At 38.0% G+C, this 15,637-nt stretch overlaps 1 long non-coding RNA gene across 1 annotated transcript in view; it reads left to right on the plus strand.

Annotated features, from left to right (window-relative positions):
* Positions 1-14,475, plus strand: part of LOC128109892 (uncharacterized) — a 34,971-nt gene extending 20,496 nt beyond the window's left edge. The window contains exons 2-3 of the long non-coding RNA XR_008217948.1: positions 550-584; positions 14,001-14,475. This is a non-coding gene — a long non-coding RNA (uncharacterized LOC128109892). The remainder of the gene's footprint in view (positions 1-549; positions 585-14,000) is intronic.
* Positions 14,476-15,637: the final 1,162 nt, after the last annotated feature.

The raw sequence follows: 15,637 nt of genomic DNA on the forward strand, positions 1-15,637 counted from the left end.
TTTCTTTTGCTTAGTGAATGATCCTAGTAAATCACTTGAAAAAAAAACACATGCTTCAGGAGTTGTTTCTGAAATGTTTGCCTCATGCCAGTTTGGGAGTTTGGAACTTTGACTATGTATATATGAGTTTTAATTTCTTTACACATTGGGGCTTTGATAAAGATTTTGTTCAAGCTGCAGATCATTTGGGTAGTGTCGTCACTTGATGGTACTGAATCTTTCAAGCCAGGAGCATGGCTGTCTCTATTGTCTCCTTTACTTCTTTATTTTATCCCTAAGTATTTTACTCTTTCTTGTGGAGCTGCAGGTGTAATTACCGTTTTGACTTTCTGCACGGATTGCTCATGTCACTGTGTTGAGGAACATCTGATTTCTGATTATTTCATGTACTTCTTTCATGTCTTAACACTTGGCTGAACTTGTCAGTTCTGTTAGTTTTATTTTTGTACAATGTTTAGGATTCTCAGCATATCTAATCATGCCACCTACAAACAGAGATAATCTTACTTATTCCGTTCTAATTGGATTGTTTTTTATTTCTTTGTCTAGTACTTCCAACAATATGCTGAATAGAAGTAGCAAAGGTGAGTTTTCCTGCTTTAGGTTAAAGAAAAATTAGTCTTTTGCTATTCGGTGAGATGTTCACTCCCGGTTTTTCCATATACATGATTTGGTTTTTTGTTTGTTTGTTTGTTTTGTTTTGTTGTTGTTTTGATCTTGTTTTGTTGGTGGTGATGGGTTTTTGTTTTTTGGTTTTTGGTTTTTTGCTGAGTGTTGATTGCCGGTTTGTTTGCCACTGGAGACAGAGTTTCACTATGTAGCCAGGCTCTGAGCCTCCTGCCTCAGACTCTAGAGGTGTATGCTACCCTACCCAAACTTTGTTGACTTTTTGATATTGAAAACTATCTACCATGAAATATCAACAGTATAGCTAACTAAACAAGACCTGAATGATGACAAAAACCAGTTGACATGCCAATGTAGATGTGGGAAATCTCATAAGGCCCCACTCCTAGATGAAGAGCTACAGGAAATTAAAGTCTACTGAGATGGAGAATCAGTCTCCCCAGGGATGAGCTCCCTAATTGGTTATTCAGTACCAAGTAGTCAGCTCTAAGAACATATGTACAAGCAACAGTAAGTGGAATCAGCAGGTTATATATACATATACATACTACAACTATATATATATATATCATAAATATGTAAATCAACAATAAATAAATAAAAGAAGCCATGAATTTGAAAGGGAATGAGGCAAGGGATATAGCAGGCACTGGAAAGTGGAGAGGGAGGGGGGAATGGTGTTAGTACAGTACTCAAGAAATTCTCAATTGTATAAATAAAAATTTTACAAAACCCTGAAGTAGCACTCATGTTAGAGCATCTTTGAAAGCTTCAACACATTGCTTTTCAGGTTTGTCTATTTGAATGCATATTTCATCAAACTTGACGAATAGTGTAAAGACATTGTTATAATTTATTTACTTGAAATTTTGTTAAAAGTTACATGGTTTTGATTGGAAATACTTGGGATCAACAGTTTTTGCAAGTTTGGAGATGTTTTTAAGTTGTGGAATATCTGTATATATTTTTAATAATTGAGCATCCCAAACCTGAAAATTCAAGATCCAAAATTTTTAAATTTTCAAATTCTGAAAATATTTAAGCATAGCATTAAATTTTAGATCTTTAGATTAAGGACACTCAACCCACATTAGAGGAACATTTTGCATTGTATAAAAGTCATCATTTATGCATTGATTTTTCTAATTTTGGACATATCTTATGTTTTCAAATCTTTGCTGTGATTAATATCTTCCTGCATATAGCTGTATATGTACTATTTTTCCAGGCATATTAAAATGTGTTTATTGGGTTGATTTGTGTTTTAATGATCCTGACTGTCATAACAGATTTTCTAGTCATTATTTTATTTAACAAAATACACAAAACCTTATTTTTTTTTATTTTGGCCCATGCACTTTCTCTGTTTCCCTGCTTCAACTGGAATCCCAGGACATCCAGTGGGCCAGGCACTCATTCCTAGTTTACAGCCTGCCTGAAGACAGGGGACAATTTTACTTAAAGAAATATATATCTTGCATCTAACATGCTTAGCAGGGAAGAGCTCAAAATATCCTAAGATCTAGCACAAGAGTCTACTACTTTCAATACTTTAATTCAGCAGAACACTGGAAGATATATCTGGAGCAATGAGGCAAGAGTAAGAAATAAGTGGCATATTAATTGACAAAGGAAAAGTCACAGAGGCACTGTGTATAGGTGATATAATCTTACAGAAAGAGGCACTTGAACCTAGCAGTGGAGGCACACACCCTTAATTCCAGCACTCAGAAGGCAGAGGTATGTGGATCTCTGTGAGTTCGAAGCCAGCTTGGTCTACAGAGTTCCAGGACAGCCAAGGCTACACAGAGAAACTCTGGTCTCAAACAAACAAACAAACAAAGTAAAAGAGGCAATCAATTATGCAAACAAAAATTTGCTAGAGCTAAGAAATGAATTTGGCAAAGTTGTAGGAGATGACATTAAAAATAAAAGTATCATTGCTCAATGTCAATAATGACTTTTCTGAAAAATAAAGAAAGTAATTCCATTTATATAAAAAATAAAGCATCTGAAATAAATTAAGCCAATGACACAAAAATATCTATAGTGAAAACTATAAAACTTTGATGGAAATAACTAAATATAGATACAAATGGGGGAAATGTGTTAATAGATAAAAAAGAGCAATACTGTCTGGATTGGTTATCCATATTATTCAAAGTAATGTACAGATATATATTATATAAAGTAATGTATCCATATTATTCAAAGTAGTTTACAGTGCAATACTTATCAATTCTTCACAGAACTAGAAAAATATCCTAAAATTCATATGGAATCACAAAAATTCTGAAGAGCCAATTTTGAACAAGGCAGGAAATATTAAGCTCCCTGAATTATATACTACAAAACTCTAGCATGATACCGGCAAAGAAACAGACACATGGATTGTTGGACAGAAAAAAAAAAAAGCTATAACATGTACCTGTAATCCACTGTTCTCCAGCAAAGTTGCTACAGTCATGAGTTAGAGAAGTCTATAGTCCTCGATGAATGGTGCAAAAGAGTGAACCTAGCTCCATCCTAGACAATTAGAGACCTGGAACTGTGAAACTACAAGCAGAAAGATTATGGGGATGCTTTAGGACACTGGACTGTAGGTGGATTTTTTTTTTTTTTTAGATACAATCCTCAAAACACAAGAAATAAAAGCCAAAGATGTACACACAAGAAATTACAGTAAGCTAAAAGCATCTGTACAGGTGAAGAAAATGTTTCAAACATACGTCAGGAAAAACTTAATATTCAGCGTATTTAGAAACTCAATAAATCCAACAACAAAAATAATAACATAATTTTAATTAATGGGCAATGGACCTAAACAGATTCTTCTCTGAAGAAGACACTCAAAAGGCCACTAGTCAGATGTAAAACATATTCAATATCACTAGTCATCAGGGAAATGCAAGCCAGAGATGTAATGGGGGAAGCTATCATCTTTGGAAGTTTGAATGGCTATTATAAAAAAAAAAAAAAAAAAGACAAAAGACGGCAAGTGCTGGCTGAGAAGGAAAGAGAATTCTTGCATCCTGTTGGTGAGGATGTAAACTGTGTGTAGTCATTACAGAAAACCATAATAGAGAGTCTTCAAAAATTAAAACTCAAACTGCCATATGAGCCAGAAATCCCACTCCTGGGAATTTATCCAAAGGAAATAAAACCAGTATGTTGAGGAGATATCTGTACTTTGATGTTTATTATAGTACTACTCACAACAGCCAAGAATTGAACACAACCAAAATATCCCTCAGCTGATGAGTGAATAAAAAAAGCGATGTATTTATATGTAATGGAATGTTACTGGGTTATAAAAAGAAGGAAAGATTTTCATTTGTGACATCATAGATCGAACTGAGATGATGATGTTAAGTGAAATAAGCCAGCCACTGAAAGATGAGTGCTGCACGATCTCACTTGCATGAAGAGTATATTTCTAAAATAATCTCATGGAAGTTTAAAGTAGAATGTAGTTTTAGATGCTGGGAAGAATGAGTGGATGCAAAGATAGGAAAAGTAGGTCAAGGAATATGAAGCTGAAACAGCAGACATGGTCTCTGCTCTTTCATAACATAGTGATGTAACTATAAATGATGGTGGAGTATTGTGTGTTTCAAAAAGATAGAAGAAAGGATTTCAGATTTTTTTATCACCAAGAAATATTAAATATTTAAGGACATGGATATCTGATTTAGACATTAGTATATACATATGTGTGCATCAAGCCAGTATGTGTATATTACTTCATGAAAATGTATAAATATTTGTATAGATTAAAAAAAATCGGTCCAAACTTAGAAATGTATCACTTCTTTTAAGAAGATATTTTGCATGTTATCAAGTAAATGTATGTGCATATATATATGATCCATAAAATTTCAAAATTAAAAGTAAAGTAAATAAAAAATGAGAGTAGATGCATTACATAGAGAATCAGCTAGCAACAAATATGTTTAGCTTGGATTTTGAATGGTCCTTGAGGGTCATTGTGTTGAAGGATTGTTCCTTAGCCCACAGTGCTATTGTGAGAAGGTGGAGCATTTGGGAACAGGTCCATGAAGAAGATATTGGAAGCACCAGTCTCCTCGCTCTTCGATTTCTGCATTCTGTAAGAGCAGGGCTTCTCTGCCATATGCTCCTCACATGATGTGCTATGTTGGCATAGATCCAAAGTAACATGGCAAAGTGACCATGGTCTGAAAACAAGAGCCCAAATAAATCTTCTTTATTAAGTTTTTGTTGTTGTTTTGGTTTGGTTTGATTTGTTGTTGTTGTTGTTGTTGTTACAGTAATGGAAAGCTGACTGGCTAACACATTCAGGAACTGTTCATGGAAGAAATTACCTTGTATTGTAGCTTAACAACTATTCAATGTCCAAAAATCCAAGATAGCAACAAAATGTGCGCTTGTTTGTTGCCTGTGATTTTTTTCTTCTTCTGAGTGTTCTCACTGGGATTTCACAAGGATGAGTAAGATATGTGGGCTAAGGAGTATTTTAGACTCAAAGTACTACACTGGATCAGATTGTCCAGGATGAAATTCTCAACTTTACACTTTAAAGTCATGTGAACATATGAATGTGAGTAAATACTTAACTTCTCTAAGCCCTGGTCTCCTTATCTATAAAAAGGGAATAGCTGCATATGGCATATGGCTAAGGTAAGAAATGACATGGTTACATCATAAACTATCTAGCTCAGAAGCTGTCAGAGTCCCGATGAGAATGAGATGGGTCTTCTTCGGCCTTCATGTATTTTATTTATAGACTTTCCTGCATTTCCATCTAAAAATATGCCCTGTCTATAGTCAATAGTTGCAGATAAGATGTTTAAAATTGCCACTGAATATCATTGGTTATTGAATCTCATCCATTATTGAAGAGTCTCTAAGTGAATTAAATTACTAAGACTGAAATAAAAGAAACTTGACAGTTCATTTTAGCAATGCACAAAGAAAACAGCTTCTCCTAACTGTATCCTTAAGAGAATGCTTGATTTTAGTGAAAAAATGGAAAAAAAAACACATAGAGACATAGAGGGGCCTTTTTCTAGACTAATTGTTCAATTCATATATCACTTTTAAAGAGTTTCAAAAACAAACTTAAAGGTAATTTTTCTAAGAGTAACTACCACAATTGTTGTTTTAATCTAATATCATGGTTCATTTGATGCACTTGAATTACTTTATTCAGAATTCCAGCATATAAAAATGATCAAGGCTATGGACTGAGGTAGTAAGAAAAAATTGCTGAACTCTCTGGGCCTCTGTTATTGTGGAGATGAGTGCCAAAGGTTCTAGGAAGGATATGAATTGTGCCAGCTTTCCAACCATGGAAATAGGGGCCTGACCAGGGAAAAGTGCTGAAGGTGAATCCTTCTTAAGTCGGTGAATCTTAACTGGGACTGGCCAGACACATTCCAGGGGATGTTTCAGTGCCCAGGATCATTTCCTATGGCCCATGAGGCAATGGGGGCATACCTTGCCATCAGAACCTAACAGTTCAGCATCACTCAGCAAATATTCAACCTATATTACACTCTAGCTCAGGGATCAAAATCTACCCTGTTGAGTTATTTTCATACTTTGTGAATGAAAATTGAATTTTAACACCTTTTCTTCCAGGTGTTAAACTAAATTTAATACACATACATCCACTCAGTCTCATTCTCCAGGGAAGGCCAGGATTGAATACTTTTTAGTCACCAATAGCATTCGTTTCCTTTCAAACACTGACTTCTTTCGTCCTCAGTGTGAACATTACCACCCTTTATGCTACCTCAGAAAGTCCATCTACAAAGTACTACGAACATAATGGATTTTGTCTCCTTCAGTAAATGACAGTCCAGGATAATAAACAGCAAAACTGAGGTTAACTGTACATTGGTTTCATCTTCTGAGTCATGTAAATAAATTGGTATTTTCCCGGGTTTTTTGATGCTGTTATTGTTGTTGTTGTTTTGTGTGTGTGTGTGTGTGTGTGTGTGTGTGTGTGTGTGTGTGTGTGTGTGTGTGTGTGGGTGTGTATTGTTCTGGAAGCCAAGTAAATGTTTTCCTGGGGTTCATCTTGGGAGCATGTTGTTTTCAGAGATAACTTGTACTAGCTTGAGCTAACTATCCCTTACTTTTGCCTTGTGATTTAGTCTAGCCAGCTATCTATCACTATAGCAAAACACCCAAGAAAATGAAAAGAAAAGGTTCACTGGTCTCAGAGTTTTGTAAAGTTCAGCCATCCAGTTGCTTTGGGCAAGTGGTGACACACAGTGGCAGGAACACAAGAGAGAGCCCAACAATTCACCTCATGATCAGGAAGCAGAAACAGTAGTGGAATCCAGTGAGAGACTCCATGGATAAAGATGCTGTCTGTACTGTCTGGAGACCTGAGTTCAATCCCTGGAATCCCTGAAAAGGTGGAAAGAGAGACGCAACTCCATAGAGTTGTCCTCTGACCTCTGTACAGTGTGGTGTGCACACCCACACATATATGCATTATGCACACACAGCAGTAACTAATTTTTTTATTTTTTTAAATAAATGACAGTGAGTATCGGACGAGGGGACTTAATCAGCTTCCAAGGTAACATTCAATAACCTAAAGACCTCCCCGCAGAACCCACCTTCCAATATCTCCACCCTGAGGATGAAACCTTCCTTTAGCATCAAGCCTTTGGGAGATACTCTAGCTTCACATCACAGTACCTTGTAACTTATTTCAATATTGTAACTTCTTTTTGGGGAAAATGGAAGCCCAACAAAGAGGATCGTTTCTCTTATTTTTCCTGTTTCCACCCACCCCTTCTCACCTATGATGTTTAAAAAATGGACCATCTCTTCAACACTTGCAAGTGTCCGCCTTCCTTCTGCATTGGCGTTCCTCCCATGTGCTGGGAAGCTCTCTGGCGTCGGCAGAGACTTTTTCAGACTTCTTTGGTTTGCTTGTTTGTATTTTTCCTGTCTGAGGTTAGACTGACGATGGGCTTTCCACAGGAGAGGCAGGAGTTTGGATAAGCCAGCAGTTTAAGCAGGTTTTATGAGCAGCCATGTAATAAAATGCATTCAGGGGTCACACTAGAAACTTTAATCAGCACCAGGGGTCATTGGATAGCACTTCTAGCCAGGAGAGGAAGAAATGGGGAACAGAGGTTCAAAGCGAAGGAAGAAGCACTGGGGGAGGGGGGCAGATTTTTTTTTGAAGGTTCTCAAGTTATCAGAAATAACTAAAAACAAAACAAAACAAAACAAAAAACGAAGTGTTTTGCAATCAGAAATGCTAAAAAGAGCCTTAATTGCCCAGCGGAAACTGGTAGAGATCTGCTGTAAATTAGATGAGAAATTTACCCAAAGACTTAACTTTTTTCTCCCTTGCACGGTTTTGCTTGAAAGTATGGCCTTAGGACTGGTCTCAGGATGGATATCAGATAACTCACCCTGAAGGGAGAAACATTCCCACCAAATCCTTCCCTGGAAAAAAAAAAAATTCTCCATCCAAAAATCAGAGTCTGGGCAGACAAACTGGCACCAGTTCGCTTCTCTCTCCCTAGCCTTCCTTTTATATTCTGTGAGAGAGAGAAACCTTCAGACTTGAGTCACAATTCACAAATATTTAGTAGTATTATGTTGAAAAAAAAACTGGGAGGGGAAAACTAGAGGAAGGTAATTCTTAAAAGCTTTGCCTTCACTCATGCAAACAAATTTTATGCTTCTCAATAAATCTCCTGTTTTGTAAGTGGCCATTAAAATAACAGATCATTTGATTAAAATTCTGTTTTCTTTTCACAACAGTCATTTGGGGTTTTGGGGACCTCCAAATGTGGTCTTGGCCATGATGTCATTAGCATTTTATTAATGCATCCAAAAGGTTAAAAGCTCTTGGGTTTTATAGGGCTTTTAAAAGCAAATGTGATTGTCTCTTGCATAAACTGAGTCTGAACCCATTAAAATGTGACAACAACTTCAATACTGACCCTGTTTAAAGGTTAAAAAAAATAGATCAAGGATTTGCCACATTTTTAATTGCTTTGAATTAAATGAAAACTGAACAGAGTCCAATATTTGGGAATGGAAAGAATTAAACGCAGTCCAACACCTTTCAATATATTATTTTTTTAAATTGGGTTTCACCTTCTCTTTTACACTTGAATGATCCTTTATGGCACAAAAATAGTTTATAGTTTGAAAGGTTTGTTTTTCCCTCTCTGATCCAGTCACAATACAGTCAGATAGAATATGCATAAATTATTTTGTATATAAATATATAGATTCAGATGTCCTGGCTTTAAAAACAATGTCCAGAGCAAGAACTGTCATTTCTTCTGTGTTGTTTATTTGGGTGGAAAAGGAAGCCAAGTATAGCCCCAGGACGGTCCTATCAAACTTTAAGGGCACAAATTATTTTCTGGTGATAGCCTGGAAGTTACTATATAGCCCAGGCTGGTAGCAAACTTCGGCAATCCTCCTGTCTTGGCCTCCCATGTTCTGGGATTGCAACCACATGCCACCAGACTTGGTTTTAGAAGCTCTTACATGGGTATTTTTGAGAGTTACAAAACAAATCCACAATAAAATAAGAAAACCAGGGTGTCTGGGACATACATGCACTGTTATTCATTTTTTTTAATTTTGTCTCCTCTTCAGATGGTGCCACCCTGTTGAGTGATATTGTATACATACACCAAGAAAAAACAAAACAAACAAGAAAACAAAACAAAACAAACTCTCCTCTCCCATTCCCTGATTTTTTTTTTACACTAAAATGAAACTATTTGAGTTAGTTCCGATTTTTCCCTATTCTTATATTACTGATCGTGGACTGCTCTGTTTACCCTTCTTGCTTTACTAGTTAACTTCATTTAACCTCATTTGTCATTCTAGTCCATTCTGTGCCTTCAGGGCACATTAGCACTTTTATTTTATTTTATTTTTTAGCCCTCACAAATGAACTACTGAAAAGCTCTCTCCTTGACTCTCCTTGTTTAATTGCCTCGGTGGTCTGAGGGAGCCTTAACTAGCAGAAGCCGATGGGCAGATAAGCTCGCACAACATGCGCTTAATTATACAAACAAGTCTTTCTGGGGAAAGTCTTCAGACAATTACCTCCCGAAATAAATATACCCCAGCGACTGTCAATAGCAATAAAACCCACACAATCATTTCTTAAAGCTTTTATTGTTTGCCTGTAATTAGCATGTTGATGTGATTAAAGCTACATTTGACTTCTGATAAACTCCAGACTCCTATAGATAACATTTCCAGCGGTTCAAAGCTGCTTTCATTAGAAGCGATATTTATCTGATTTGTAACCAATCAATTGGAAATAAAACTTTCCTGTGGCATGCCGTGAAAACAGCCAGCAGCAGCCCTAGCTTCTCCCAAACCCCTCCAGCAGGCTAGGTCCTTGAGTGAGATGGATTCCATATGGTTAGGAGGAGGAACCAGCAGGGACTGAAAAGGTAGAGAGCGCAGAGTCGCTCAGACCTGCGTGTGCATTCTCTGCGCTCCTGCAACAACGGAGGGCGCAACTGCTGCAAGCAATTTTCCTGAAAAATATACTTCGTGTGGCAGCAGAAAAGCCTGCAGAACTGGGGTTCGCTGAGGCCATCATTTGTAATGTTACCCTGCTTCCATATTTTAAGTTTATATTTGATTATTTTATCATAGTCTTTGAATATGGTTTTTAACTTTTATATATATTCTGGTTTTCTCTCAAGTTAGCCCTTTCCATTTTCCCTTTTTCTTCTCTTTCTCTTCCCCCACCTTCTCTCTCTCTCTCTCTCTCTCTCTCTCTCTCTCTCTCTCTCTCTCTCTCTCCCTCCCTCCCTCCCTCCCTCCCTCCCTCCCTCCCTCCTCTCTCTCTCTCTCTCTCTCTCTCTCTCTCTCTCTCTCTCTCTCTCTTTCTGTTTCTCTCTTCTTTCTTTCTGTCTTTTGGCTGTATATGGTTTTTTTCTATAAAAATATTTCATTTGCGATCACTTTAATTTGCCTCATTCAAAATTACAAAGCTCTAAATGTTGAGGTTTTGACAACTAGATTTTCAAAAGTTTATTTGGTCCAGCAAATATGCTGGGAATGCCATAACAGAGGAGGGCTGAGCAAATAGCATCCTTACAATGTAGAAACACTGCATCCTTCATCTTGTTTTCTGCGTAGTTTAAGCCCTGCACCAATGTATTTATTTTTGTTCTTAATGGGAATGTAGAAAAAAAGAAGAAAGAAAGCCAGTTACCCTCGATATCTTTATACAGTATTCAAAGCACTTCTTTCTCACCCTCCATCCACCCTCTTCAAATATTTCATATTTTTAGAAATGAAGTGGAGGAAGGAAAATATTTCTATAATGGAATAGTGTTGACATGCAAACCTTTATGTATTTCTAGCCATGCCTCATTAGAATCTGACTTTAAATATGTGGTAAACATGTGCATAAATACAATGTGTGCCATACTTTATAAATCGAGTCTTGAAGTGAATGTACATAAACAAAATAGTTTATTGCTATTAAAATTAAAACATAACATCAAACCTATGTCTGAGAAGCTTTATACTAATCTGGACATGTTCAAAGGTTTTCCATTTTTTATTTGATTGTATGGTTTCTCAGTGCCCGTTTCAAGTATTTTTTTTTAAATGTTGTAATTTATAACTTGATAGATAGTCCCATATCATCCCAACCTTATTTATACATACGGAGGTCTTTTCACAGACACTTTAAGAGCAGTGTCTCGAAATGCTGATCGTTTACAATCTAAAATTGGCCACAGTTACAGCATTTAATATCTTGGAAATGAATGCCATCTCCTGTATGTATGACCTACAGGTATTTGTGCGCACGCACGCGCACACACACACACACACACACACACACACACACACACACACGCCAGGGGAACAAGAGCAATTGTGCCAGCAAAATGAACTTTTGAAAAGAGAAGATTGGGTGTGACAAGTCTGCCCCCATGGATCTGGGGTTTATGAATATATTTCTTAGCAGGAGAATTTCTGAGGGTGTTAGACTCAAGGGAAAGATCTACATGAAGTATACCATGTACCTGTAAAAAATCAACTTCCATCAAACAGTTTCCACATTTTCCTTTCCACAATTTAGAAAACATTTCAGAAGCCATTAAAAATCCATTTGAGAACATCAAACATGTGTTGCTCTTCAACGTAGATACGTTCCCTCATCCCTCCATTTTCTACTTAATAGAAATTAGGATACCTCCATGGCCAAATGGATTATACTACCAAAACACAAATTATCCTCATCACCTTGATTTTAGATTCATTCATTTAAGATTACCAATAGCATATTTTGGGGTAAAATTTTCATTTCCACTAAATTGTTAAGTTTGGACATTAAAGATGGACTCTCTTCCAGGACTCTATTACCTATTCTGTAGTATCCACATGGTTACTAAGAGAACAGGGTAAATATTCTGGACCAGAAAAATGCCTTTACTCTGCATGTACCTAAAAACCACAGTGACTATATCTCTAGTAACAGAAGGAAACAGATTTAGAGCCACAAAGAGAAATCATGTGTGTTTATAGTCTTATTCTTGAAGAAGCTATTTACTTTACTGATGAGTAATGAAATTATACATCAAATAACACAAGACAGAAGGCAAAATAACTGGGCTTTTTGGTGATGTTTAAGTGTGTGTTCATACATGTGTATACCGAGGACACATCTCTACAACCTGACTTAACTATTCATTTTGTGTAAATTTTTGTTTTAAACTTTATTATTTAAAAACTTGCAAATAGAAGTTTAAGAAAAAAACATTGAGCTCAGAAAAGAAAGATGAAAAAGAAAAAAAGAATGCCCAGCAACAGCTGATATGTATCCAACTTTTTTGTTTTCTTGCTCAGGAGAACAGGAATCGTGAAGCCACCACAAAGTAGCAAATACTTGAATGAAAATAGATCAATGCACCAGCTCTCTGGCCTGTTTCCCTTTACAGCCTTTAAATGTCTGAAAATTGAAACATTGCCGAATGTTTTCATATTTTATTTAGGTGTTAGGTATCTCGTAGACACAGCCATCAGCAGCTCTGTTCATCTCTGCTGAGGTTGCCTGCCTGTTAACTGTGCAACACGGGACATCCAAAAGTTCACAGTGGGACAACTGTGAAGCGATTTAAATGACATTTCCCAGACTTCAAACTCAAGAGAAGGTTTGGGCAATTTTTCTTGCAAGCAGTCAAGCCGAGTAATTCCAGTTCACAACGCTCATCTTAGACCCCAGAGAGGATTTTCTCCCCCATCAGTCTTTGCATTTGTGTGTGTTAATTCCTTTGAGTTGCCGAGAACTTTGGGGTGTTTTCAGGGGGCGGTGGAGAGATAGCTGGGAATGGATCAGAGGACATCAGACAAGCTACCCAATCACAGTACTACTGAAGCACACCTCACAAACCCTGGAACAGTTTTAGAAAATTTTATACACAGTGGAGATGTTTGTTTTGCTTGTAAGTCTTATGCATACCACCAGCAAAAGGCTGTTCCCCTGGCTCTGAGAAAACTCTAGCATAACCCATAGGGTTAGATGAAAGATTCTCTGACTTCAAGTGTTCTCTGAAGACAGGGTGGGCTTCCTGCTTCACTAGCAACTCTTTCAAAAGAGCACAGTGTATGTGAACTGGACAAGAAGAAACAGTTCGGTTTTTACCGTACCATTAAACCGCGAGGCTGACTCAAGTTTAACTAACTGTCAATTTATTAGCGGGGAGGGACTTTGCCACCCCTTGTCCCCGACATGTTAATCTGAAGCATACGCATTCTGATGTTAAGTGACCCTTCCAAAGGGTGATCACACATTGACAGAAATAATTCCAGCTGAAATCCATAACGAAAGCCCAGAACAACAACAAAAAAAAGATGAAGACAACGGTGTGGTGCGGTGCTCTTTAGAACGTATTCCATATATGTACAAAACTTGTTTGCTTAAATTCAGGAGGGAAAACATCTCTTTAAGTCTATCTGTGGGCACGCGACTAGGGTGATTTTTCCACCACTTGAACGTTCCAATAAAAGACAGCAGGTCTAAAAATGAGTGAATACAGTAACTTCAACTCTTTGGGTTTCAAATGGCTGATTTGGAGAAGCAAGTGGAAGGGCTGTCTTGAAAGGAGGCCTCTGCACAAAATGTCAGTGCAGGACTAGGGTGAAGATGGGGGTCTGTTCATGAGGGAAGGCTGGGGGAGGGCCTACGGATTCTTGCAGAGGAGTGGACCAGGGAGCTGTTCGTTCGCACTCCAGAACCATATGGGGCTGTTCCTGGGAGCCTGCTCTTTACATTTTGTGTGACTATCTGATGGAGATGGACAGTGTGAGAGTGGGAGGCTGTTTAATCTTATTTTGCCCCCTTTCCACCCCCTCAGAGCCATTATGGGACCCAGGAGAAAGAACACCAAAGGAGAAGTTTTAAAAGGAAAGAAAAGAAATGGAGGAGGGATGAGAAAGAGGGGGGAGAAAGGAGCAGACACCCTCAGCTCCAGCGGAAGCAATGCCAAGAAGCAACTAACCAAAACCAGACAGCAGTGAGGAAAGAATAAAATGGCTTGGACTCAGGCTGACGAATGCACAAGAGAAAAATTCACATGGCTTCAGAGAAGGGCTTGGCATCTGGCTCAGAAATTCATGTGGATGTATGCACGTAGTTTTTATTTCTGGAACCATGTTTTGCAACTTCTTCCTGAAAAAGATGTGTTATTTTCCTTCATTAAAATAATGGAAAGACCACCCCCAATCTCCTCAACCCACCTCCCCCAACACGAAAGTTTTTTTTTTTTTAAATACTTTCTTCTAGATCACTTCCTAGATTTTCTAAGCCAAATAAAATACTAAAACTCCAAATGTCTGTGCCTAATGACTTTTCACTAGTTTCCTAACACTCCATTTTGAGGAGATAGGAGACCGCTTTGCCTTTTAATTCAGTCTATTGTAACAACAACAGCATCAACAACAAAAGTAGCTGGAGAGAAGTCAGGGTGTGACCAGGGCCAGAGACAGTTTTGATTCTGAATCACTATGCATAGTCTAAGCAGGCTGTGGCCTTTGTCTGCAAGCATTTGGCTTGTTAGACGTAATCCACCGATGGTTTGTGTAGAATGAATGTCTGAAATGCTTGTCTATAATTAGGGATTTTTAATGCTGTCCTCATGGGCCCTGCTGAACTTTTTGTTGTTGTTGTTTGTAAATGAAGACTTAACACACTCAAGTCATCATCTGTGGAACTGTGTAAACTGTTAGTACCCAAAGAGAAAACTCACCCTCACCACCGAGATGCGATTTTCACTCTCACCTTTGACCAGCAGGAGTAATTATAGATGATTTATGGAAGGAGTCATTCTGGAATGAGAGGACCCAGGAGACACGGGAGACACAGGAGTATATATACAAAGAGCAGTTTATCTGAATCCAGAACCCCACACATGCTAGGTGAATGCTCAGATACACCCTCAGTCCCAGGAACTGCTTAACGTAAACTGAATACCTTTCAGATAAGGGATATAAATGTGGTTTGGACCAGATCGTTTCCCTGTGCCTTCTTATCAAAGCACTAGGAGATTTCAACTGCTCAGCCAGCCGGGGCATCAGAGTGCAGATTTGTATTTGGACCTCTCCCCTCAAGGTGACAAAGACCAGACTTGATGACACACAGATCCCCAGCAGCTGAACTTACGTTTTCTTCTACAGCAGACGTATTCTAAAAGCACACCCAAGGACTAGCCATCAGACTGACAGTAATGACTGCCCAAAGGGAAGCATTTCGACTTGGTGCAGTTCTCTCTGGCCATTCCAGTCTAGTCCCCTTCCTGTCCCCAGGAAACAATCTTAACAGAACTGTCCCCTGATGGACACAAGAGGAAAGTCACCCTGGATCACAGGGTAGCTAGATGGCCCCCACCTCTAGCCGCAGTTGTTGATCTGAGAACATTTTGTAGTTTCCGTCCCCTGTCTTTGAGAGAAGAGTTGCCAAATACAGATTTCACTGAACACATTTCCATTTCTAGAA

Source organism: Peromyscus californicus, unplaced genomic scaffold (genome assembly GCF_007827085.1).
Source record: "Peromyscus californicus insignis strain IS unplaced genomic scaffold, ASM782708v3 Scaffold_14__1_contigs__length_90479793_seg_2, whole genome shotgun sequence".
Classification (NCBI taxonomy): domain Eukaryota; kingdom Metazoa; phylum Chordata; class Mammalia; order Rodentia; family Cricetidae; genus Peromyscus; species Peromyscus californicus.